The sequence below is a fragment of the Mus musculus genome, chromosome 16 (genome assembly GCF_000001635.26).
Source record: "Mus musculus strain C57BL/6J chromosome 16, GRCm38.p6 C57BL/6J".
Taxonomy (NCBI): Eukaryota; Metazoa; Chordata; class Mammalia; order Rodentia; family Muridae; genus Mus; species Mus musculus.
Window position 1 is genome coordinate 10,660,311 of NC_000082.6, and position 26,077 is coordinate 10,686,387.

A 26,077-nucleotide genomic window follows, 5' to 3' on the forward strand; every position below is an offset into this window, starting at 1 on the left:
GTAGTCTGGTCATTTCCCAGCAAGACCTTTTCTGATTACCAGACTCTAGTTCTCAGCATCCTCACATGCATACACTTCTCTGTTTCGGGGTCCCTGTTTGTTTGGCTAACCGTACTTGGAGGCAGAAACCCTGACTCTTGTCCACAGTTGAATCCCTGCCAGTAAAGTAGGTAAATGAATAAAAATGAGAAAGGGCATTAAGGTCTGAGCCTGTAAAATGAAACATCAGCCTTATTTCAGAAAAGGGACCCCAAAGGCATGCCTGGGGACCTGGCCATTCTGACCCACATTTGACATAATAGCCACTTGGGTTGGCCTTGTTCTTCACTGAGCACTTGGAATGACTCCAAAACTGGAGTTAAGGGCCCACACTACTCTTGTTCACTCACTGGCTGTGTGAGTCATCTCTGCAGCTACAGCAGGCAGTCTGAAATGCTAAAGATCAACCCTGGCTCCAGGTGGGCTTGGAGTCAATCACTGGCCTCCACCTGATGCCCCAGTCACCCCCTCAGCAAGTGTGCCCTCAGCTGGTACCCCAGTAGATACTGCTGAGGAAGAAATGGCTGAGCTGAGTCACAGTTACCTAATCTGGAGGAAAAGTAATGCATTGTTAGCAATCCTGAAAGCAGTTAAGGTCCGTGGCCAGATGGCTGTGCATCTTCCAGAATAAGCCATGATTAGGGGCCTCCCCTTGGCATAAATCAGCAGGCTCATGCAGGGAGAGTAGGGGCCTTTTTCAGGGCTTGGGAAAGGAGCTAGCTCCCAGATTCTCCTTCCACAAAGTTCTGTCATCCTCTAAAGGTCTTAGATAACCTTCTCAACCATCTATAGTTGGGGCCACAAACCGTGTCCTAGGACGATGATGGAAGGGACTTTTAAATCCAGAATGTCAGAGAACACTATGGCAGCCCATTTTCTCTCCATGAGCCTTAATTGGATGGTCAGGATAGGCACATATATGGTTTGTCTAAACCAAGGTGGGATGGTTTTCCTGAGAGCAAAGGAAGAAGCTAGATTCAGGTTGGGCCACATCCTGGAAATCACAGACATACCCAGCTAGCTCCTGGTCTCTCCAGTCACCCTGCATCTTGGCCACCCTCATCTTTTTCAGCAAGTGTTCAGTAAGGATAACAGAATGCCATGATACAGCAGAAGACCCTCAGAGGATTGGCAGCTAAGGCTTATGGGGTATTTAGAACAGTGTCACATTTGATAAGCTCCTGGCAGGGGATGGTCTGCAGCTAAGAGCAGCCTCATTTGTTGGATCATAAGTTGCCTTGTCACGAGGTGTGTGTAACTCTGCTCTCAAGTGCCATATGTCATGCTTGTGGGATCAGGCTGGATCTGGCTGTCATGCCTGTTAAACCTGAACTCTCCATGGCTTTACCCAGCAGACTTCCTGCTTCCTATCTTGTCCCACATGGCAAGAAGGAGCTTTGCTCACCCTGTCACTCACGGGTGTATCTGGTAAAGACTCTCCTGCTGTGCCTGTGGCTACAGGACCTGCACATGTCCAGTGGATTCTAGTTCTTTGTGCTTCGGGTCCAGAACACATACTCTCCCTGTCCCAGTGGCTTTACCAACTGTCAAGACTTGGGAAGGTGCCTGGATGGTGATTCTGAGCCTGTTTTCCAGGATCCTCTTAGTTCTGCTCTAGCCCCACCCCAAAACATGAAGAAATCCAAGGAGCAGACACTATAGCTGAAAGGAAGGGGAGAGTGCAGTGTGCATGGCCTTGCCTGGTTTCAGGGCATCACACAAATCCTGGCCAGGCCTGTTTGGCCAGGGCAGAGGTTGATTTGCAAATGTTTCATGTCCCTAAACCATGTGCTGTTGACACATTAGGGCAAAGCCCAGAAATCATTCTTAAGTTTTGGAATTTCTGGCCTCCCTGTCTCTACCTCAGCAATTTCAGAAAATTGAGAAGCTGGAGAGGCAGGGATGTGAACTATAGGCTATAGATTCAGGTGGGGCTGCGAGCTCAGCCAGAGTTTTAGGTACGGTGACCCAGGTGCCCTCTGCCACTGTAGTCTTTATACCCATGGCAAGTGGCCTGCTGTATCTCAGGCTTCCAGACCTCTGGGAAGTAGCAGTTGCTTCCCAAGGAGCCCATGAAGCTAGGCTGAGTGATAAAGTGAAGCCCAGTGCAGAAAGTACAGCACCGGGTATGGAAAGTGAGTTACTGCTCTTGCAGGTGGGCCTGCCTTTGGTGATATTTACACCCAAGAAGCTTAGATGGCCTTTGGCTCTGGGATGTTCACATAAGCTCCAAAGCCAAGCACATGGCCTGAAGAGCAGCCCCTTGCTCGTGCTTAGGATAAGCTCTTTCCACAACATGGGCAAGTGACCTAACCTGGTGTGTTGCTTTCTGCTAACTAGAGCATCATTGTGAAGATCCACCAAGACAGTCCATGGTGTCTGACCCATGCCCTCACTGTAGTACAGGCCGGGGATACGAACTCATAGGCAGTTTCCCTTTAAAGACAGCTACCATGTGAAGGTTCAGGTAGTGGTGGCTAGAGCCAAGTCTTTTCACTCACTATCTAGAAGAGATCCTCCAGGCTCTGCCTTTTCAGGCCTGTATCTGTGAACTCAGTGTTGCCTCTTGCTTTCCTGATTCACACACTTCACACACCTGGGTACCAGGGAGCACCACAGGAGGCCTTAGAACCCACCTTTGAGGTGTCTGTCATGTCCGAGAACCACTGCATCATGCTCATTGTGTGTTTAATACTTTTCTCAGTTTTTCCTCCTCCCTCAGCCTAAGATAGGCAGGTTAGCCCATCCTAAACTATGCCAGTGACATTGTGGGATCCATAGCTCATAAAATCTGAAGTCCTTCACAATTGTACCATCTTGTACCACTACTGGTGCTAGCGGGCACTTGAGGTGCGTGTGCTTGCTAGGCCATCTCAGGGCCCCTGCCAGCTCACATGGCCCAGCAGGAATGCTTATCATATGGCAGGAGGAGGATGAGATGGTCTTAAGAACATTTAATATGCAGTACCGTCACTTTGTTTTATGAACTGAGTCTAAATGAGTTGATTCTTGTGGCCTGTAGATGTAAGTATGGACAGAGTTGGCTTAATGGGCCATGCATCTAGCACGTCCATTGTTTAAGCCTCATGTATCTCAACTGTGTAGCACATAGACACTGCCCTGCTTTAAGTTTCAGACCAAAGGCAACATCCTTCCCAACCTTCCTGTATTTGAGAAGCAGCTGGTGGGTTAGACTAGGAGATTCAAGGCTCTGAAAGGTTGCATGCACAGCTCAAAGGTATACTAGTTGCTGCTAGTCTGCCCTCTACAGCTAAGGCAGGGAGAAGTTGGCAGAGAGCTAAAGATTACCTCCCTCCTCAATAACCCTGCCATCCTTATGACAAGACTCTGCTCTAGGTGCATCAGATACCCCTTGGCCAGAAATGAAAGCCAGAGGGTTCTGCTTCAGTATACAGGCTGATGTTCTGGGTCCAGACTCTAGGACCCACTTATAGCTGAAGGCAGGAAACGCAAAACACCTCTGCACCCAGAGAGTGCTACCTGGAGAGGGTCACAGCTTCTCCACTGCACCTGACATCCTGGAAGGGGAAGACAGGCAGTTCAGTATAATTGAATTTTTGTGTTCTGTTAGGTGTAGCCTCAGGCCTGAGAGTACCCATAGCCCCGAGCCATGGGCTCCTCCACAGTGCACTTTGCTGCTAGTCTGTCCTCTACACCCTCTTCTCAAAGAGTAGAAATGATCCCGATCAATACCCACTGACAGTGGCTGGACAGCTGGCTCACTCCACCTCAGCCCTGTATTTACACTAGGATAGAAGCCCATCCTGGTGCTGGGAATTGGAACGCTCTTCCACGCCTTCTCTTTGCTGTATACATGTTTGCCTAGCAAATAATAGCTGAACATACTTCCTTTGTAAAAGACTAAAACCACGCATAGTCTGCTAAAAGGTGAATGTCATCTTCCTCTCCTGCCCAGTGCCTCACCCAGGCTAGCCTGGGGCATGCGGCTCTTGATTCCCCGCCCTTGTATCTGCACACACTCACACCTGTCTTCCCACAGAGCCTGGCCTGCTTGTATCACGGTTGTCACCCCAGCCCTGACATGGGCCTTGCTCTTATTTGCTACTCAGTAAATATTGACCTACTGAATGGCTGCCATTTTTACACAACTAGGACTGTATTCATCGTGTTCTGCAATTTAGTTTTGGCACTTTGAAGTGGGGCTTTCCTGTGTCAGGAACATGGGTGGAGCTTATTGTACTTGACTGCATTCAGTGGAAGTGCCCAGTGTATGATGTCCATTGTGCAAGTACCATGAGCACGGGCATTGTACTGCATCTGGTTACTCAGTGTCTCAGAGGACCTGGAGCGTGAGTGTGAGCCCTGTCGGCAGCTGTATTCCAGCCTGGTGCTTTACTGGAAGGGACTTACCACTGTGCAATTGCTGGGCTGAGTTAGAGCTAGTAGGGACCTTAATGATAGCTCATATCTTGAAAAACTGGCCATCTTTGCCACCTGTGTGACAGAAAAACAGCTTCCATCCAAGAGTCCTCAACTTGAAGCCCTTGTCAAGGGTCAGGAGGTGGCCCAGAGAAGGCTCCTAGCTCAGAGAATGGAGTTGGTTAGAAGGCCAAGACGACTGTCAGGGAGCAGGATTCAGCCTGCCAGGCCCCCCCTCCAAGCCAGTCGGCCCATCAGAGAGGTGCCAGGGAAGACTTCCTGCAGCTGGAATTTCTGCATCCATCACTCCTGTGTCCAGGCCACACAGCTGCAGTCACTCAGATTCCGGCCATCCTTCACACTCAGAATTGCTGTTTAGACATTCCCAGCCCTCCACTCTGTCGGTGTTTATTTTAAAATCATCCAGAAACATGCTTGCAATGTTAGTTAGCTCTGTCAAACTCTCCATTGCATCAGGCAGTAGTACGTCATGTGCATGGGCCCAGGTCCTCAGAAGACTCACTTGAGGAGGACCTGCCTCAGAGGAATGCGCTTCAGAAGCCCTTTGAAAGTCATGGCTGAGGGAAAGCAGTTTGCTGTGTTTGTGGGTTCTCTGAATCAGCTCAGGGGCCACTCAGAGAAGGGATGACAGGCAAGCAAACCACAGTCTTCTGTGACAAATGTCCTCAGGCAGCAAAATGTGATGTTGACAGGCACGGGTACTGCTGCGGAGCCCAGGCTCCACCATGGACCATTCATTGCTACACGTCTTCCAGTAATCCCTCTCCCCAGCCCCCAGAGCAACTGCAGCCCTGGTGCAGTGCGCTTTTAAAGCACCCCACCTCCTCTCTCTGTAAAGCCCTGAGGCAAGCAGTTTTCCCCTCTGTTTATATCTACCACACACACACTGTGAGCTGCTTCTATTAAAAGCAGTCAGAGATTGATAACGGGTGTTAAGAAGGATGTCACTTATTTCACAGGGTGAAAGGGAAGTTGCTGTGGCTTTCAGTAAAAGCTCACAGACCTAGGCCGTGGCAGCATGCTAACCACTGGGGGGCAGTGGAGCTGTGTGCCCCCAGCAGCTTCCTTCCCTGGCACTCCTTGAGTCTTAGGACTCCTCACCTTAGAGGACAGGGAAGGGCACCAAGAAGGAGGCAGATGGAAAGGTAGGGATGAGGGTTCTCTCTATAATGTGACCACCAGCTCAGGGATATGAGGACACATCCTCAGCCTGACCTTGGGGTCCCTTCATTGGAAAATGGGAAAGCTTCATGCACTATACGCCTGAGGCACAGCAGGCCTCTGAGAGGTGTTGCCAGCTGAGACTGGATGGAGGTCTGAGTTCTCCTTCTGAATCACCCCACTTTTCTTCACAGGCCAGGGGTGCTCACTAACTGAGCTGAGCAGAGGTCTCCGATACCATAGGGCTGGTGGGGTGACTTCATCACCCCCCAGCTACCATAGGTTTATTTCGGCATGGGCTTCCCTACCAGCTGGCACTCCCTCTCTGTTTGGGCCTAACGGTCAGGAGCCCTCCATATCCAGGAACTATCAGCTCTTCGAAAAGCATATTCATCTCATCCCCTGGCGAGCAAGGTTCCCAAGGTTTTCCTAAAAGTCATTTTGGAAATGCAGATTTGAGCACAGTTGACTTCAGTTCCTGGCACTTCAACCCTTCCTTCACACCTCTCTGGTTCTTGGCATCATGGTGAGAGCAGAAGTATGGAGCTGGAGTCCGTTAGAGTCTGAGTACCAAGGCTTTGTGTGACCCTGGGTGTCTCTCTGAAACTGTGAGCCTCAGTTGCTACATGTACAAAACAAAATGCTTGTAGAAACTAAACGGTCCATAATATAACCCTGGGTGCATGGCAGCTGTTATGCTAACTGCTGCATCATGGAGTCCTTAGCAGGGGAAGAGTCAGGATATCGGAAGTTCCCCACCTTGCCCTGTCCGGCACAGAGGTCCCTATGAACCATCTTCAATTGGGCCTTCCCTTCGGTCCCATCCTTGAGTTCCCTGCTGAGCATCAGTCTCCTCTTCCTCTTCATCCCTTCACAGCCTTTGCTAGCCCAGATTAGACCTGCTCATTACAGCAGTGAGGAGAAGAGAACAAAGGGGAACACAGGGTAGAAACCAGGAGTAGGGAGACGCCCCACTTCAGCTGAACCAAGTTACACAGGCACACCTGTCTGCTGCCGTCCTGTCAGCTGCTCAGGGGGACAATTCACACAGCGGTGCCTGCCACCAGCAGCCTAAGGAGTTCTGCTCAGGCAAACCAAACCCTTGACTATGCCACAAAAAGGACCTGCAGCAGAGTTATTAAGACAGGGAGAAGGCATACTTAAATGCTGTGGGGGAAGGGAGTTTGACATCCAAGGCACAGGCACAGGCCTTTTGAAAGTCATACTTGGATGTATTTACAATGGACACAAAAGGACATGGCTTTTTAGGTTACATTGTTCCAAGGGTGTAATTTACAACACTGTTTCAAGGAAAAAAACCTGGAAAGTAGACCTTTAAAACCATGTAAAGATCGCATATAAGCCAGTCATTTGTCTTAGTGTAAAGATCCCTCTGGAAGTGAGATGTGTGAGGGGTGAGGACAGTGAACAGAGTTAAACTCAAGGCCACAAGCAGCCTGCCCTAAGTGAGCAAGCTAGGTTTCACTAATGTCCTCCTAGCAGTGTCTTTAGGAAGACAGACACCAACTCTGTAGGCTTTTGAACGGACGCCTTCCCCTTCCCAGGTCCCCTGAATTTCCTATCTTCCTCTACAGCCTCACAGTGAGCCTGGCTAACACATTCTGGCAGGCTAGAGGGCATGCCTGACTAGTAACAGTGCTTTGGGTTTGGTTCTGTTATCATTGTCTAGTTAGTTAGTTAGTTAGTTAGTTAGTTAGTACATAATAGCACTATGTGCCCAGGCTGGCCTCCAATTCTGTATCTTTTTGATAAGTGATGGATGCACAGGTCTGTGTGGCCATGCCTGATTTGCATATGTACCAGTGTTTTTCTCCCCTGCTTCCTTTTTGGAAGTGAACAATGACAAAGTCCTTTCTGTCATATCTAAATGTCTTTTGAAAAAAATCAGTACTTCTGCACCAGGCAGGACACATATCTACACAAACAGCAAAAAGAACATGGCAGGATAGAGTGGAGACCCTCTGAAGGCAAAAATCCCCATGCCTCCAGCTGCTCCAGAAAGGCCATTGCCACAGCCAAGCCAGGTGATGGGTAAGAGAAGCAGTGGCTTGTGGGACACACTTTTCCTGCTGGACTGGGATCTGACGGTAACAGTGACAGGAGAAGTGGTGAGGTGCCTTTGGGTGAAGGCTCCACTGTGCCCACCTGGGGAATATGACAATTGGCTTCTTTTTCATGTGTGAAAGCCTCTATAGTGAGTAGGGCTACCCACGCGTCTCAGCAGTCCCCCATCTCAGCTTTTCTATGACCTCTTGCTAGCTCTGCAGGGCTTGCAGCCCCCTCCATCTTTTTTGTTCGGTTTTTGTTTTTGTTTTTTGAGACAGGGTTTCTCTGTGTAGCCCAGGCTGTCCTGGAACTCACTCTGTAGACCAGGCTGGCCTCGAACTCAGAAATCCGCCTACCTCTGCCTTCTAAGTGCTGGGATTAAAGGTGTGTGCCACCACTGCCTGGCTTCACATCCATCTTAATGACCCACCTTGCTGTGCCAGGAGATGCAAGCTCAGGGCTCAGAGGGAAACAGAGGTGGCGTGAGTCAGGGCTTCCAGAGGCCAGACCCAGAAACCCTCTTACCCATGGCAGGGAGGCCCAGCCTTCGAGAAGTTTCCAGGCCTGCACTGTGATTACAGTAAGCAGTCTGGAGGCAGTGTCTGCTCTAACCCCAGGTGCACAGCTGTGGGAGGAGACAGCTGGGCTCGTGGCCTAACGGGTCGGGTCTCGTTGGCTCCAGCTGCTCTGAAGTACAGGCCTTGCAGACCTGCCTCGCCCACACCATGCAGTTCCCTTCTTAAGAACTGACCTCATGTGGCCCTTTTGCATGTCTGTTCTTTAGGAAAGAAACCGTTACATTTTTCTCATTAGGGGCCTTGTAGACCTGCTGGGCACTCTCTGTCCAAACTGTACACACACATCACCCTACCCTTCTCCTATTTCCGCTATACAGTTAATACTGTAACTCAAATGTGAAAAATAAGCTTTGCATGGTGGCCATGAATTTTACATGAATCACATTGAAATCAATAAAGTCTGTAGAATGAAGCAAGTTATTGTTATAAGGAAGAAGTGGGAGCTGACTTAAAGGAGCCGTGGCCCTCAAAGTACATAATGGAAAAAGTTGTCCAGCAGTGATGAGCCCAGTACAGCCTTTAACCTTTGATAGTTCTTGGCTCCCTCAGAACTGGGGATGTCTTTGAAGGTATCTACTTTCTTCTGGGGAGGTGTGAGGAAGCACAAAGTCACATTTTCCATGACTTGTTTCTTCTTTGAACCCTTGCTAATCTTTTTTTTTTTTTAAGTGGGTAAATCTTTGAAATGACACTGTTTCAAGTTTGGGATCTTTGCTGTAAGTGGCAGGAAAGGTGGGCGGTAATGTTATGGAAGGTGGAAAGCCTGCCTTTTCTAGGTCATGTTTCAAGTACGGAGAAGTCAGACAGGAAAGGTCACACAAGAAACAAGACAGGGGCTAGAGCTGAGCTAGCATGCTTAGAGCCCCGAGCTCCATCCCCTGCTCCACTTAAGCCAAGCATGTCAGCAATCCCTGTAAGCCCAGTACACTGAGAGGCGAAGGCAGGAACGTCAGTTCAAGGTCATCCTCTGGGATGCCGGAAGTTCAAGGCCAGCCTTGGCTCCAGGAGATCCTGTCTCAGAAATGGTGTTAGGGATCAAGCTTTTAAGGCTTTAACCCCAGACTAGCCACATGGTGCATGTCCTGTCTCTAACTCCAGGCCCTAGACTCTCTGATGAGTCCAGCTTGGCACTTCTGTCCAGGCCAACTTGTTCCACTCAGATAGCCCAGCTGTGTGCAGGGCATAGGCTGTCCAAGGGAGGCAAGCTGAGCAATTGGCTCAGCTCACAGCTCTGCCACAGCTTTCTGGGCCACTGAAAAAAAGAGAAGAGCTACAAACAGGTTAGTGGTGTGGCCATCACCAGAGCTTTGCTATGGGAGTCACTCACACAGATACCCTGGACATACTTTATCCTCCCAGGAAAACCAAGCTAGGTAGTTCCTCCCCTCCTCCCTCCTCCCCCCCCCCCCTCACCATGTCACAGCTGGCCACACGCCCTCACCATGTCACAGCTGGCTTGTCTTCTCTCAGACCCTAGACCAAGAAGGACACTGTCCTATGGGAGAAATCAGGGCCACTGGCACTTTTCCAAATGAAAGTAGTCATCAATTCACTGTAGAAAACAAGAAGAAAGAGAGCAGTACTTTTTAAAGAGATATGTGTAACCATGCCACAACCTAAAAGCTCCCAGCAGCTTGCCTCCCCTTGGTGCTTGCTGTTCTCTAACCTCCATTGTTCCCCTCAGCTCTGCGCAGGCCCACTCTGACCTGGCCTCCTGCCCTGCCATACTTTGCACAGCGTGAAACCTGAGGCAGGGTCTGTTGGCACATATAGGAAATATTTTGCCTCTGCCGAGTTACGTCTTGTGTTGACAAATGACGATGGAGATGATGTTTTTACATTTATGTAAATAGTACAAATGTCCTTTTACAATGATTCAAGTCAAATGGAGAGATGGCTCAGGAGTTAATAGCTTCTGCTGCTCTTCCAGAGGACCTGAGTTCAGTTTGCAGAACCTACATCAGACTGTTCACAACCACATATAGCTCTAGCCTTCATGGGATCTGTTGTGGCCGCCACGGGTACGTGTATTCACAATGACGCAGACACGTGTACCTGGCATCAGTCACATAGACAGACAGACAGACAGACACACACACATTTAAAAAAAAATCAACTAGTGAAAGTAGGGATGTAACTGAGGGAGAATAGTGAGTGAATGGCACAACTATGGCAGTACTGTTTCAGGCCCTTTGTTTTCTTTATGGACAGCATCTCACTTTGCAGCCCCTTCTGGCCTGGAACTCTCCATGTAGCCCAGGCTGGCCTTGAACTCACAGAGTACACCTAAGTACTGAGATTAAAGGTGTATAGTACCACACCCAGTATTTATTTGCTTTGTGTGTATATGTCTTCTTGGATGTATGTATGTGCACCATGTGGGTGCAATGCCTGCAGAGGGTGTCAAGCCCCCTGGAACTGGAATTACAAGCAGTTGTGAGCAGTCTGACGTCAGTGCTAGGAATCAGATTCGTGACTCTTAACTGCTGAGCTATTGCTTCTCCGGCCCCTTCATTTTTCAAAAACAGACTATAAAGTTAAGGATGTGTCTTAGTGGTAGAGCTTGTCAGCATTTGAGAGGACTTGGGTTCAATCCCCTCGTATTGCAAAACAAACAAACAAACCCCAGCTCTGTAGTGTTCTGATGAGAGGCTCTGGTATGCTTTCCCCTTTAGCTGTAAGTTCTTCCTCATTGAACCCCTTCCTGAGCATGGACCTTCTTGGGTCCTCTCTGTACCATCTGTGAGTATGTCTCTAGCATGTAATTCTGCAGTGGGCTTGGGGCTCAAGGACAAGCACAGCTGGAAGGCCTCCCTTATACTGGACAGCAGTGTGTTGCCAGTAGCTGGGAGAGTCACTAGAAGGCAGTTTTCTAATTTTTTAGCAGTGGGTGAATGCTTCTCTCTCTTATCAACTGCCTTCTCTATAAAATGTACTGAGCCCCTCATCCTTGGCAGGTTCCACATGGTCTTTCCCTATGTGCTCAGGGCCTCTATAAGTGCCTTTTAATATTTCCAGTGTGTGTGTTAACCTTTCATTTAAATTTGATGTATCAGAAATATTTTTAAAGGCTTAGCTTAATTAATTTCTTTCCCTGACCTGTTATTTTATATCTTTCTTTACCTAAAGCATTAATGCCAAAGAGCACTGACTTGTAGGACTGAGTTCAAGACTGTTACAATTAACTTCTGGGATGAGGATGCCCCAGTGGTCCATCAGCCCAGCATGGCGCACTGCCTCCCTGTTCACTGGTGTTGTCGGTGAGCTCCTCCAAAGCCACATTCTGGCTGTTGAGTGTCCTAGGACAGAAGGAGAAACAGATCCTGTTACTAAAACTGAAATTAGTAAAAACAAAGGCAGAATTCAAATCCTATTCCTTGGTTATGTTAGCCACATTCAAGTCCTTATGTAGTCACGTGAGACTACCCAATAGTGGGAAAGCAGTTCTTAGGTTTTTGTATACACTTAATCTAGAGTGTGTATGAGTGCATGTGTGGTGTATAGTGTGTGTGTGTGTATCAGAGGACAACTTGTGAGAATCCTTCCTTCCTCTGCGTGGGTTCCAGAGATTATTCTTAGGTTGTCAGGCTTGGCAGCAAGCATCCTTACCTACTGAACCATCTTGCTGGCTGGCCCTTGGAAGTGCATTTTAAATTTAATGTTAATTCATTCAAATTGAAATGGACACGCAGGCTAGGACCTTTTATACTAGCAGGCCCAGTTGTTGGGCATTTCTTTCTGCACAGAAAGCCTTACTGGGCAGCATAGCCTAGAAATGGGTTTTGACCAGGAAAAGAGAGACACGGGGTTAGGAATCTTGCCGAATCCCAGCTCCTCCTTCAATAAAGGGTGAGCCCTGTGTTCACCCTTGCTGAGCCCTAGTGTCCTGCCCTGGTACCAGGACAAGGATGCAGACTTCTCACAACCACTGTGAGTGGCTGAAGTGGGAGCTGCATAGCAGGCACTGGGCACTGGCCTTCTGCCACATTATTCCTCCCTGTGCCTGAGTGGAAGGTGGCAGGTAGAGGCCCAGAGCTGCACTCTGTCTAAGCCACCAGCCTGTGGCAGGAAGCCCCAGACCTTGGAGACTTGATTCTTATCTAGCCAGTTACATCTAGGGCTCAGTTAGGCAGGACTTCCCTAAGCTAAGCAAACAGGTCCTGCCCCCCTGCCAGCTGTATCCCTCATGGGTGTCCATCACTATCTAACTTAGATTGCCTGCCTGGGGACTTCTTGACTTGCTCTTTTCATTGCCTAGCAAATCCAAGTCTATGACATCCTAACTCCATAAGCCTGCTTCCAGGCAGCAAGCTGGAAAATCTCTCGTGGACTAGGGTGGGGTGGGGCTCAATGCTGCTATAGACCTTCAGGGGCTTTGGCAGCATGGAGGCCAGGCTTGCAACCCATTGTCCCCTCCCAATGTCGTACCCAGGTTTTTTGCTTATCTTTATCCTAACTTTTTTCTCCCTGGTGGAATATTTCCACTACCATGAACTTTGTGAAATTAATAGTCATGCAGCTTAGCCAAATTGATATGACCCAGCTCTTTTGCAGGCAGCTGATCTTAGTACAGTCACATGTCCTTTTTCAGGGTCTTCCAGATTCATCTGACTTAGTGTGACCCACAAAGTCTTTCAGGATTAGGGTTTGACAGTTTGATTAGGTACATGTGGAGGAGCTTGTCCTGAACTCACTGTGGGTATTTCCAGCTAGGGTCCTGGAACCATCCCTTCTGAAGAACCATGCCTTCTGCAGCAGCAGCAGCAGCAGCTCAGGCAGCTCAGGCAGCTCAGGCAGCTCGGGCAGCTGCTGCTCGGTCCTGTCACTGCCCTGCTTTCTCATAAGCAAGGCTCAGGTGATTACACTTCTGCTTGGATAGCTTCCTTCCAATGCTTAGCACAGAGTCAGTGCCTATTAAATACCTTATGCCCATAGCATTTGAAATGAATGGTCTACCTTTGCAAAGGAACAGAATTTTTGGAAGTGGTCTGTTTGCATAGTGTGCAAGGGCCTTTTAAAGAATCTAAGCAGGCTAAGCTAAGTGGTGCCTCTAGTTGTGCTGCTTAATCTTCCTAATTTCCTCTACCTCCTGCCGTGGGAGCAGTCTGTACCCAGCAGACTGTGGGTTCGAGAGAGCAGGAATTCATTTTACCTTTGCATCCCCAATGCCTGGTCCATAGCAGACACCCAGTAAATATTTGATTGATCGGTCGGTTGATTGATTGATTGATTGATTGAGGAATGGGTGAGAAATCCTGAGGGGTTTTTGTTGTTGTTGTTGTTTTCTTTTTTAACCTTAAGTAAACCTTTTTCACATGTAAGTCCTAATCTGGGTCTTAATTATAAATTTAAATTCAAGGCCAGAATGCCCAAATGCCTGTAGTTACCTTAATGACTTTTCCTAGTCGGTACTTCCTGGGCATTTGTTTATGTTCCTTAATGTGGCTTTAATAAGCTACCCTGACTGGCAGGTCCCTGTGATCTACAACCTTAGCCCCTACCCACCCATATATACCAGGCCCACTAAAGACAAGTTTCCCAGCCCTGCCTTGTTTTCTCCTGGCTGTAGCCCATGACACACAACCTCTCCAGGCTGACCTTGACACGTTCACACTGAGAGCCTCAGCCTACAGAGACCTTGATAGCCCTGCCTTTCACAGTCACACCCTGTGACTCCTTCCTTCTCCTCCCTCCTGGCCTGTGAGAGCAGGGAATCTGCAGTCACTCTGCCCCACCAGTGCCTTGTCCAAAGCAGGCACCCCTTCTTGACAGGGTGTTTATGAGAACACACTGTGCACGTGTGTCATGAACAAAATCTCCCTTTGTTAGTATTTTAAATGGTAATTGTTGTACATGCCACAGCAGGGTTTTGGAGGGCACAAGACAACTTTGTAGAGTCGGCTCAATCCTCTCACCTTCACGTGTGTTTGGGGATCACACTGAGGTCATCAGGCGTTTGTGGCCAATGCCTTTTTCCACTGAGCCATCTCACTGACTCCCAATGTTTTATTTACTTTTTATACATGTGTGTATGCATGTATGCTGTAGTGTGTGAGTGGACACATGCGGACCATGGTGCACATGAGGTTAGTACACCATGGAGGAAGATCCTCGCCTCCCACCTTGTTTAATTCAGTCTTTTATTGTTCACCACTGGGCTGGTGCTGGGAGCTTCCAAGGATTCTCCTTGTATGAGTAGCAGGGTTACAGACATATGCTATAGCATCTGATTTTTATACTTGCACACTGAGCCATCTTTTTTTTTTCCATTTTGCATTTTGCTTTTTGGTGTTTTAAAACAGGGTCTCTCTGTGTAGCCCTGACTGTCCTGGAACTCGATCTGTAGACTAGGCTAGCCTTGAACTCACAGAGGCCTGCCTGCCTCTATCTCCCAAGTACAGAAATTACAGGCATGCGCCACCTCTAGGCTTCACTTGCTTCTAAAGTGCATTTGTCTACTATATGTGAGAGAGAGAAGTAGAAGGGTTAGGGGACAGCTAATGAAAACCAGATCTCAGCTTCACCTTGTTGACACAGTCTCTCTTGTTTCCTGCCACTGCAATGGGCTCCAGCGCACCCTGCTGCCTCTGCCTCCCAACTCCCTTTAGGTGTGCTGGGGTTACAGAAGCATGCTGCCATGTCTTGCCTTCTGCATAGGTTCCTGAGGTTGGACTCAGCTTATCAGGGTCTCACAGCAAACACTTTGAGCCATTTTCTTATCCCCTATTTATCTAGTTATATATGAGACATGGTCTTGCTAGGTAGCCCAGGATGGCCTCCAGCTTTCAGTTCTCCTGCCTCAGTCTCCTAAATATTGGGATTACATGTCAGTGTCCCCAATTCAGCTAAGAGACAAGTTTGTCAAATAGCTAAAGTGAAATAAATGAATTAATAAAGTTTCCTTTCTTGTTTAATTCAAGTATATTTATCTTTATTTTATGTGTATAGGTGTTTCCCCTGAATATATGTCTACACATCATGTGTGTGCATTGGCTGTGGAAGTCAGAAGAGGGTACTGCCTCCCTTGGAAATGGAGTTACAGATAATTATTAGCCACCATGTGGGTGCTGGGAAATGAACCTGGGTCCTCTGCAAGAGGAGTCTTAACTGCTGAGCTGCCTCTCCAGCCTAGCAAGTTCATTTTTAAGAGAAGGAAAAATAGTTGAGTGTGTCAGTATTGATTATGTCGGAGGCAGGGTTTAATGATTGACAGGTCATGTGACTGGGTATAGTATTGTACTGAGGAATGCTGATTAGGTTGGGTTTATATTAACCATACCAGTCTATATCACATACTTTAAAAGTGCTGCTCTGGTGCCAGAAATTTATTGGTAGTCATTGTGAATACCAGAAATTGAAAATACAAAGCAGGAAATTTGGTTTGTGAAGTCTGTAGCTTTTGTTTAAGTCCAAAGGTGTGGCCTATCTCCACCAGAGGTCTCCCATATTTTACTGTTAATGTTTGAAGTATACTGGATTCCCACAAGCTAATTAAAAATCAGCCTGCTATGCCGGTAAGCATTCAGTCTGAGAACTAATTTCTGCCAAACAGCCATAAATGTGTCCCCTGGTATGAAATTTAGACGTTCTTTCCCATCAGAAGATAGGCATGTGGTTTAGTCTAAACCTCTTAATTTGAGAAACAATGAAACCAACTAAAGCCCACCTAGAAAGGTCATACCTTGATGGAAGCCACAGAGCCTAAGAGGCAGCACACTGGGCTGCTGGCCCAGACCCCTCAATGTCCCTACCAGACCGTCATGCTCTTGCTGGGTAAGCTCACTGTCACCTACCTCTGTGCCAGGCACTGTTCTAGCTCTTTCCATACTTCCCTGAGACCTCATTGCAACCCAACAGGCAGATCCTATGACTGTCTCTCCATTCCATAAACCCTTTTCCTATGTACATTTAGAAGAGGAAATGGGAAACAGTTTCTTCAAGAATCTTCCACACAGGACAAAAGGAAGATGTATCCCCATGTGTCCCTTTAGGAATCTGAGGCTCAGACAGGTTACCCAGAGCTGGGAAGCACCTTCCTCACCTAGAAAATGGAGAGTGGATAGAGCCTGACCACATCCTCAGGAAGGCTCAGAACTGAGATCTCAGGGTGCTTCTGAGGGGCTCTGGTCCAAGCCCCTGTGAAAGGCTGTTGGGCCACCAAGCGTGACAGCACAGCTCAGGCATTCAGATCTTTTCTTGGAAATCTGGAGTCTTCTCTTCACTACAGAGTTAGGTAACTTTATTTACTCATGCTAGGGCTGTTTTCAAAGAGGAAATTATGCAATGTGCTATGCAAATATGCCATTCTGAGAGCAGAGCAGAGATAAGTGTGGTCAGCAGGAGAGGATGAGTCTGTGTCCCTGGTGACAGGCTGCATGCTTCCTGATAAGGGGACACACCGTGCTCTACTTGGACCTCGTTTCTGGTAATTGCATTTTCAGCAAGCTGTCTCCCTGTGAAATTGGTGCTGTACTCATGGGAAAAACAAGGAATGACAATTGATTCCGAGAGCACCCTGCTCTGTAGACCTGGGCAGTTGGTAGGATAGGGGATGCTGCCCTGCTTGCATTCCTGGAAATGTGGGAATGAGAAGGGTAAAGTTCTCATTTTATCCTCTTGAAAAAAGTCTCTGGCAACTTTCCTTGGGGGAAATAAACACAGATGGGTTTTTCAGGAACTTTGAGAAACTTGTTTGCATATTTGAGTAGACAAGGCATGCTAAGTAAAAAAATAAAAAAATAAATTAAAAAAAACAAAAAACAAAAAGGAAGACCCACCTCTGGAGGAAGGTACAGCTGAGCCAGTCCAAACCTGGACACCGGGACAAGCTGCCTGACATCATTGTTCCTGGGGTATTACAGTTACCCATCCCAGGGTAGCTGCCCAGGGAGCAAACAACAGATACCTATTTGTACCTGCAGATTTCGTACTAACTCATTGTTCATGGTGGTCCTGAAACACTTGTCATACCAAGTTCCTAAAGGACTAAGAGGTAGTATCCCTACTACTCCTGCTAGGGCATCAAATGGGTATTTGTGATATGGGCATTTTATAAGCATCAGTCAAAGTGACATAAAAGCCCTTACTGGTAGAGCACTTGCCTAGCATACATGCAGCCTAAAGTCCATTGCCAGCATTGGGAAAAAATGATAGAAGTGATGGAGGGCCATGGAGATGGTTTATCAATTCAAGTGCTTGCCATGAAAGCATTAGGACCAGTGTTAGGGTCCCCACCTCCATATAAAAGCTGTTATCCCTGCTGCTGTCCAGCAAGCTGGCTCATTAGACAAGCTGAAGCTTAGTTTTAGCAAGAGACCTTGCCATAATACAAAAGGTGAAGAGTAGTGGAGAAAGATGCTTGACATCAGCTTCATGTGCACGCAGATATGTCTTCATACATACAATCATACACCTGCCACACACAAGGAAAAATATTTTCTAAGTGATAGGCTGCAGCCGGGCATGGTGGCGCACGCCCTTAGTCCCAGCACTCAGGAGGCAGAGGCAGGTAGGTGGATTTCTGAGTTCAAGGCCAGCCTGGTCTACAAAGTGAGGTCCAGGACAGCCAGGGGGATACAGAGAAACCCTGCCTCAAAAAACAAAACAACAAAACAAAAAAAAAAAAAAAAAGAAAAGAAAAGAAAAAGAAGTGAGAGGGCTAGGGCGATGGCTCCATGGTTAAAAGTGAGTTCTGCTCTTCCAGAGAACCTGAGTTCCATTCCTAGCACCCACTCCTGGCAGCTCACAGCTGCCTGTGACTCCAGCTCCAGGGGACTCCAACACTTCCGGCCTCCAGAGGCAGCAGCACTGGTGTATACACACATTCAACTAAATAAATCTGATCATATGGCACAGGCACTGTGTGTTGAACACCTTGGGTCAAACATGCTGCTGTGGCTTGTTTGCAGATTATCTAGGAAGTCAACTTTAATCCAGTGGGCCATTTGGAAATCGTTCAAGCATGCATCCAAGTTGAAAGAGTCTACAGTGAACAACACCCGTGTACCACCTACCTGCCACCACTGACTCCATTCTTTTTAATCACCTTTCTACTTCTCTACCTTCAGTCCCCGAGACCTACTGGAAATACAATTCATATGTTAGGCAAGCACTCTGTCACTAAGCTAAATCCTAAACCAGAAATAATTTTATAAAACTTATTTCAAAGCAAGTTTGAGACCATCATACACTTCTCCTTAAATACTCTAGCTCTAAGTAACTGGACTACCCCAGTTTCATCAACACAGCTGGAAGATGATGGAGCCTAACACAAACCTTCAGGCTGTAGGCCAGGAGCATACAAGGTTTGTGCTTATTCAGGGATGTGTCCAGTAGCAGAGCTCTCATAACAGTACATGGGCCAGCAGTTCCGCAGTGAACAGGAGTGAGTGCAAAGGAGGCCCAAGGCAGTAGTGAGGCAGCTGAAGCAGCAGCAACAGCAGCCCAGGGGGTTGCTGTAGAAACCTTGAAGCCAAGCTCCAAGCTCAATTTCCCTTGGTTGACTGTGCTTCAGCAAATAGCTTGCTCTCCTTTACAACCTAAGGAATACGAGCAGCACACGTTGCCCCTTACTCACAGAGAGAAGTTTGTAGACCCTTTTCATCACAGAGCCAGTGACTTGCTCCATGGCTGCCCCTTGTTGTGCTGGAAGCTTCAAAGAAGACAGAGTAATTGATTGCTACTTGCAGCAAATATCCCTTAAGCTGTTGCTGGACTGATGGAGAAATGGTTACTTAATTTTCTTCAAAGGATTGATTTGACTGTCAGGGGAAGTTCTGGGCCTAAGTGAATGTACCCATTCATCTATCACTGCTGCCTAACCATCTGGGTATCAGGAACTGTGCCCTCCCCCACCCCACTGTCTCCAACTCACACAGACACCCTGGTAGCAATCCTTGGGACTTGACAGGTCTAGTTCCTACCAGACTCTTCTTGTTGACCTGTAGACTTGCTGGGACCTGGGCAGCCTTGTCACTCCAGCCTTTCTGAGTTCCATTAGGACCAGCCAGGCTTCCGGTAAGGGGCTCACTGACTCCCACAGAAACACAGTGGGAACAACTTCTGTCCATCTTTTTCATTGGAGAGTGGATTTTCTGTGCTACAAAATACCAACTCCCTTATAATGAGGCAGATCCCCAGTGTCAGATGGAAGATCCAAGGTGCTGTCATGGCTCAAGGTATAAGAGTCCCCTAGAGGTAGGACTTCAGCTTACCTCACTAAGCTTTGAGTCCTAGCATCTAGAAAAAAACATCAGAAGGTCACACAGTTCACCCTGCTTCCCAGAAGACGCTGAGGAGTGAAATACAGGCTTGGACTAGAAGAACTGCTCCCCCAGTGCAGAGGGAACCTAACCCTGGGCAGCCTCATAGCACACGGTAGCTTGGATTCTCAGCCTTCAGGGAGACTGTTAAGCGTTTATGTCCATTTTTGGTCATTTGTCACCTAGTGCAGCCAGCCAGCACCCCCTGCTAGTCCAGGCTGGGGGTGCCCCTTCTCTGAAGGAAACAAGGCCTCTCTGGCCGACTCCAGGGCCTAGGATCCTAGGCTTCAGTCAGCTTGCTTAGGCGAGTGGGATGGTTGGGCTGCATGGCACCTTGGGCTGAGTACCTTGATCATGTCCTCTGGGTGTCCTTGAAGAAAGAAGTTATTTAACTTGAAGTTCAGTTTTTGTTTGTTTTCGTTTTTATGCAGTTCAGGAATGTGTCAAAGCAGCAGCTTGAGGCCTGGCATACAAGGGCTTTTGTCATTAGTGGAAGTTCTTGAGACAGAGGTCTTTTTTAGACTATTTTGCATGTGAGCTTTAGAGAACATTCATAACTGGGAATGGACCGGTGTCCCCACACCAGTGAGCATCAGTGACCCTCCATGTCTTTACCTGCCTTGTGCTGCCCATAGGGCCCTGCAGAGAAATTGAGTCTGCTTAGATGGATGTGCAAAGGAGACCAGACCTAGGCTTTAGAATCAGAGACCTTTTGGTGTGCTAGGATCTAGGAAGGCTAGCTAAGGCCCTGCAGTCTTGCAATTCCAGATGCCTACTTAAAAGAGTCTCATTAATGATGTGTTCTGAAAACGCATCCAAATTCCTACATCTTGGAGATGTACACTATATTGCTACTTTGAACCCCAGTCTTGGCCTGCAACTAAGGGTATCAGATTGCAGAATTCCAGAGTGTCCTAGAATCCCACTAGCCTAGAAATCCTGCTGGAAAGGACTTCTTTGATTCTAAATGTAGCCAGAGCCACCAATGCCAAGAATTAAATTATGTACTGGCATCCATATTGTATTAGGAAAGGGTCATTTAAATACAGCTAAAGTCAATCAGCCCCATTTACCATTTACCACTCTGTAACAAGCTACAGCCTGTCAGAGGAGCTGGGGAAGAAAGAGGCAGCCCAGGGGCTGGGGAGAGCAGTGGGTTGAGAATCCCGGGTCTCCAGTGGGAATACTGGTAGACTTGAGTGTCCCTCCATCCCATCTCCAAATGCCTTTTCAGAGTCAGTCACTGCCTCCATTCATGATCTCCTGAAGGGGCACCAGAGAATCCAACAAGCAAGGGTCTACATCCTTGGGGCTAATTCAACAAGGATGAAGGACATGGAAATTTCAGAACAAAGGTCATTGAGGTTGGTTAAGATGTGACTGGAGATGGGCACAGAAAAGACTATGCCTATATAGTCGCTGTCTTCACACCAGAAGAGGGCATCAGATCCCATTACAGATGGTTGTGAGCCACCATATAGTTCCTGGGAATTGAACTCAAGACCTCTGGAAGAGCAGTCAGTGAGTGCTCTTAACCAGTGATCCGTCTCACCACTGGCTGAACTCTTAACTCTTAACTGAGGATGGCCTTGACTTCTGGTTCTCCTGCCCAAGTGCTAAGATTCTAGGAACACACCACTGCACCAAGTTTCATGCAGTGCTGGAGATTGAAACGAGGACTTCCTACATGCTAGGCAAGCCGGCTCAACTGACCCACATATCCAGCCCCTTGAATCTGTCTTTCTTAGTGGGAAACCTAAGACTCAGTAGGAGGCAATTTGCCAGGCGTGTCAGTGTTACTGGGCAGCCTCTATGGCCCTGAGCCCCAGTCTCTTTCTAATAGGCCAGGTGGCCCTGAATTTGTACTTCATATGATGGTGCCTATGCTTCCCCCCCCCCTCACATATCTTAAACTTATATTGGGAAATGGTTGTGCTTTTCCTGCATCCGACTTAAAACCATAAGACCTGGGCGTCTGCTCAGTGGAAGAATGTTTACCTGTTGTGTGTGAAGCCCTGGGTTTGGTCACCTCCTTTAGAATTTTAAGTGGGACTGAATATAGCACAAAATTAAAATAAACCACTATTCCAATTCTTGTTGAGTAATGAACCTTCTTGTAGCTTAATAATTTAACACAATGGCAGTCATTCGTTTTGCCCATAGCTGCCCATAGTCTGCCCAGGGTCCAATGGGAATTTCTTACCTCTAGTCTACATGGCATCAGCTAGATGTCTCAGGGGGTCATTGGCAGGTCAAGTGAGGGGTGGGGATGGCTGACAGTGGGTCTGAACCTTGATGGAGAGCTTGCCAGAGCATTCTGATGGCCCTACATCAGAAACTTGATAGCATCATTTTACTGGCCCTCAGATTTAAGGAGGAAAAAAATGTAGATTTTGATCGGAGAATCAAGTCACATCATAAGAAGAGCAGGTAAGGTGGCCATTCTTCGGGAACATAGTCTATGGGGAAGTCTGTGTCAGGGCTTCTTCAGTCCATTCTAGTACATAGGAAGAATGCATCAGGCTGGCACTGGTTTTTGACTTGGCTTGGGCTGTTTTATTTCTGTAGCACTGAAGATGAAAACTAAGGCCCAGTGGATGCTAGGCAGGAGCTCCACAACTGAGCCACATCCCCACAGACTGGCAGAGTTTGAGCTAAGACTCCTAACTTTTTTTTATTTCCCTTCTGATAAAAAGAGCAAGCATGGCAGAACATGGTAGAGCATACCCATAATCCCAGCACTTGAGATGCTGAGGCAGGAGTATTTAGAGTTTGAGGTCACTCAGAGCTATAAAATTCTGTCTCAAAAATCAAAAACAGGCACCTGGGGAGATGGCTCAGTCAAGTGATGTGCTCGCTCTGCAAGTCTGAGGGTCTCTGTGTGGATGTGGATGCCTGCAGCCTCAGTGCTGGAGTCCAGTGGAGTGCCCTGGAGGACGCCTGCAGCTCATCAGCCAGGCAATCTAGGCCATCAGTGGGCTCAAGGTTCAGAGAGAGACATCATCTCATAAGAAGGTGGGAAGCACCTGAGGAAGACATTCAGCATCAACATGTGGCCTACACACCACACACACACACCATACACACACACACCATACACACACACACACACACACACACACACACCATACACACACACACACCATACACACACACACACACACAATACACACCATACACACACACACACCATACACACACACACACACACACACACACACACACACACACACACACACACACACACACACACGGGGCTCCTCATGCACAGTCTCCTTCCTTTCTCCTTGTCTCCTTTCTCTTCCTTTCTTATCCCCTCATCTTTCTTTCTTTCTTTTCTTTTTCTTCTTTCCTTCCTTTCTTTTGACAGAATGGTTTTTCTACCTAGCCCAGGCTGACTCTGGACTCTTAATTCTCTTGCTTCACCCCAACCCCCAACATTGTGTGGACTGCAGGCACCAGCCACAAGCCAGTCACTTTGTAGTCTGTGATAGCAGCTGCTCCCCACTAGACAGTTAGAACACTTCATGTAAGCCAAGTCCCCCCACAGCTGATGCTTCCCCGTGCCAGCGTGACCTTGAGATTTTCACACTGACTAAAAGGAGCCTCTTTTACTCAAGTTCTCACTTACTTCTGAACGTCTGAGTCCTCACAAGCCCAGAGGTGGCCTTCAGCATCCCTGGCACTGCTCTTGGCCCACTGGGGTGGGGGGGAAATGCTGACTGTTTTTCTTGGGAACATAGCAATTTCTGGGTCATAGGATGTGAAACTTTCGGTTTTAATGAAGAGTGCTACTTTGCCCTTCAAAGCGGCTATGTTCATTTGTTCTCCTCCCGGCAGCCTTTGAGAATGCCAGCATCTGTGTGACCTCGGCAACACCTGATACTATCAAACTCTCTTCCTACTGCCAGCCCAAGGGTGGAAGATGTTTTACTTTTGTTCTGGCTTCTTGTGAGGGCAGGCACCCTTCTTGTGTTCACTAGCTGTCCCATCTCCTCATCTGTGTCCTTCACTGCCATTACATGGTTCGTCCTGTCCACTTAGATCACATGGGTAATCTTGAATATTGTTTTCTGCAGTAGCTTGGTGGTTGGTTTGTTTTTGAGTGGTGTGGCCCCAGCCCCTTTCACACACATACACCTAGCATAACTTAACTTGACCTTGCAGTCCTCCTGCTTCAGCTTCCCATGGGGCTGGAGTCACAGGTGTGAGCATGCTGTTATGCCTAGCTCTTTCAGTATTTTGTACTTATATTGCTTACAGTTATTGACGTGTGTGTATATGTGTGTGTTCATACATATGTCACAACATGTGAGAGGAAGTCAAAGGGCACTGTATAGAAATGGTTCTGTTTGGGCTGGAGAGATGGCTCAGTGATTAAGAGCACTGACTGCTCTTCCAGAGGCCCTGAGTTCAATTTCCAGCATCCACATGGTGGCTCACAACCATCTGTAATGGAATCCGATTCCCTCTTCTGGTGTGTCTGAAGACAGCAACAGTGTACTCACATACATGAAATAAATAAATCTTTAAAAAAGAAAAGAAAATGAAATGGTTTTCTTCTTCTACTATGTTGGTGCTAGGGGTTGAATTCAAGTCATCAAGCACTTTTATCCCCGAGCCTTCTGGCCAACGCAGTGTTTCTTAAGGGAGGTCTAGGTGCAGCCCTTCTGCAGTACAGTCAAAGAGGGGTCCAGGAAAATGAGGTAGATGGGCACTGAGATCTGCTACAGGGCGTGCTAGAGTGACTGGAAGACATTGAGTCACCAGCACTGAGCACTCTAGAGAGCCATACAGGGAAGGAAGCTCCTGAGGCTGCCATCCCTAGGGCAGGCAGGGAGGACTGTCTGCCACTGAACCCCACCTACATGCCCCATCCATCGCAGCACCTCAACACAATGGTGCCCTGTCTTCTGACTCCCAGGACAGCCCAAACCTACTCTCTTAAAAGATTCAGACTCTGGGCAAACTAGGGTTCCACTCAGCAGCTCTTCAGGTTCCTCACAGATCTGAGACCTCCACGTGGGAATGCTCACAGCCCACACTTGGGGTAGTCTAGCTGGGACAAGTGACTCCTGAGAGCCCACGTGCAGATCACTCCAAGCCAGTACTCACTGGTTTTCTTCCCATCATAAGGTCTCTGGACTCCACTTCCTTCCATCCTTGCCTGTCCCACTGCTCCCTCCCCTGCACACTGCACTCTATTTCTTATAACCCCCACTGTCTTCATGGGACTCTGATGTCTCAGTGACATCTCTGAAAGCTGCTCCACTTTGGGGTCTGTCCTTCCTCTTTTTTTTTTTTTTTTTTGTTTGTTTGTTTGTTCTTTGTGATAACAGTAGTAGTTCTTTTTCCCTGAAGCTCCTAAGATAGCTCAGCTCCATGAGCCCCACCATCCCCCAAAAGCCCCAAGTCACCATCCTTCATGATAGCTCTGACCTTCAAACCAGGTCTGTCACAGTGCAAGGGTAGAAAAAAGATGCAAGGTCCTGAAGGAGGAGGAAGGAAGAGGGCAGGGAGAGAAAATGCAGTGGCCGAGTTTGGGGGTCTGTGGTGGTATTGTTGTTTGTTTGCTTGCTTGCTTGATTGCTTGATTGTTTCTTTGTTTTGGGTTTTGAGTATTGTGGTTTGGTTGGAGGGGTTATTTTGTGTTACTTTGCTTTGTTTTGTTTTGCTTTTTGAGACAGGTTTCTCTGTGTATCCCTGGCTATCCTGGAACTCACTTTGTAAATCAAAATGGCCTGGAACCCATAGATCCACCTGCCCCTGTCCCTGTCCCTGCCCCCACCTCCCAAGTGCCAGGATTAAAGGTGTGCACCACAATGCCTGGCTTTGTTCACATTTTTTAAAGTAGAAGATTCTCACTGAGGAAATATTTTAAATATTGAGTAAAGGAAATAAACTTCACCTCTTGATAACTAAAAAGACATGAAAGCCATGCAATATGGAATTTAAATTCCAAGGTGCAGAGGACTGGGAGGGTGGTACAGTACTTGCCCTGTAAACATTAGGACTAGTGTCAAATGCCCTGGATATGGGTGGTGTATACTTATGCCCTGAGGAGGCAGAGATGCATGGATCCCTGGAACTTGCTGACCAGACAGCCAGCTATATTTACTAGCCCCATATTCCAGTGAGAGACCCTGACTACAGAAACAAGGTGAGTATCTCTTGGAGAATGATACCCAAGCTTGATCCTGGCATACACACACACTGGCATACACACACACACACACACACACACACACACACATACATACCACCAAAAAAAAAAAAGAAAGTAAAATAAAATCCAGGTCAAATATAAGCCAGACCTAGAGGCTCAGGCCTTGACCCCAGCACTTGGGAGGCAGGAAGATCACCTTGAGTTGGAGGGCAGGGTAGGCTACACAATGAGTTTGAGGATGAAATAGAATATACCAAGACTCTATCTAAGATAAAGTTACATATCCCTGATCAGAAAGCTAGGATGGAAATAGAGATTCTTGCCATAGGTAACAAGTCCAGGCAATCGCATCTATTTGAGCTGACATTGCTTCAGGGACTGCG

General features: G+C 47.7%; 1 protein-coding gene and 1 long non-coding RNA gene across 12 annotated transcripts in view; one reads left to right on the forward strand and one right to left on the reverse strand.

The window, feature by feature from the left end:
* Clec16a (C-type lectin domain family 16, member A) overlaps positions 1–26,077 on the forward strand; it is a 199,570-nt gene that overhangs the window by 115,002 nt on the left and 58,491 nt on the right. The window lies entirely within an intron of this gene.
* Gm15558 lies at positions 8,050–23,299 on the reverse strand. Of its 3 annotated transcripts, XR_384655.3 has the most exons (5): positions 23,160–23,299; positions 22,353–22,554; positions 18,281–18,347; positions 11,391–11,566; positions 8,050–9,819 (listed from the first exon to the last, which is right to left on the reverse strand). It is a non-coding gene; the product is annotated as a predicted gene 15558 (long non-coding RNA). The 3 variants fall into 3 exon arrangements; XR_875902.2 differs by lacking the exon at positions 8,050–9,819 and having other exon boundaries at positions 10,349–11,566; XR_875903.2 differs by lacking the exons at positions 8,050–9,819; positions 18,281–18,347 and having other exon boundaries at positions 10,349–11,566.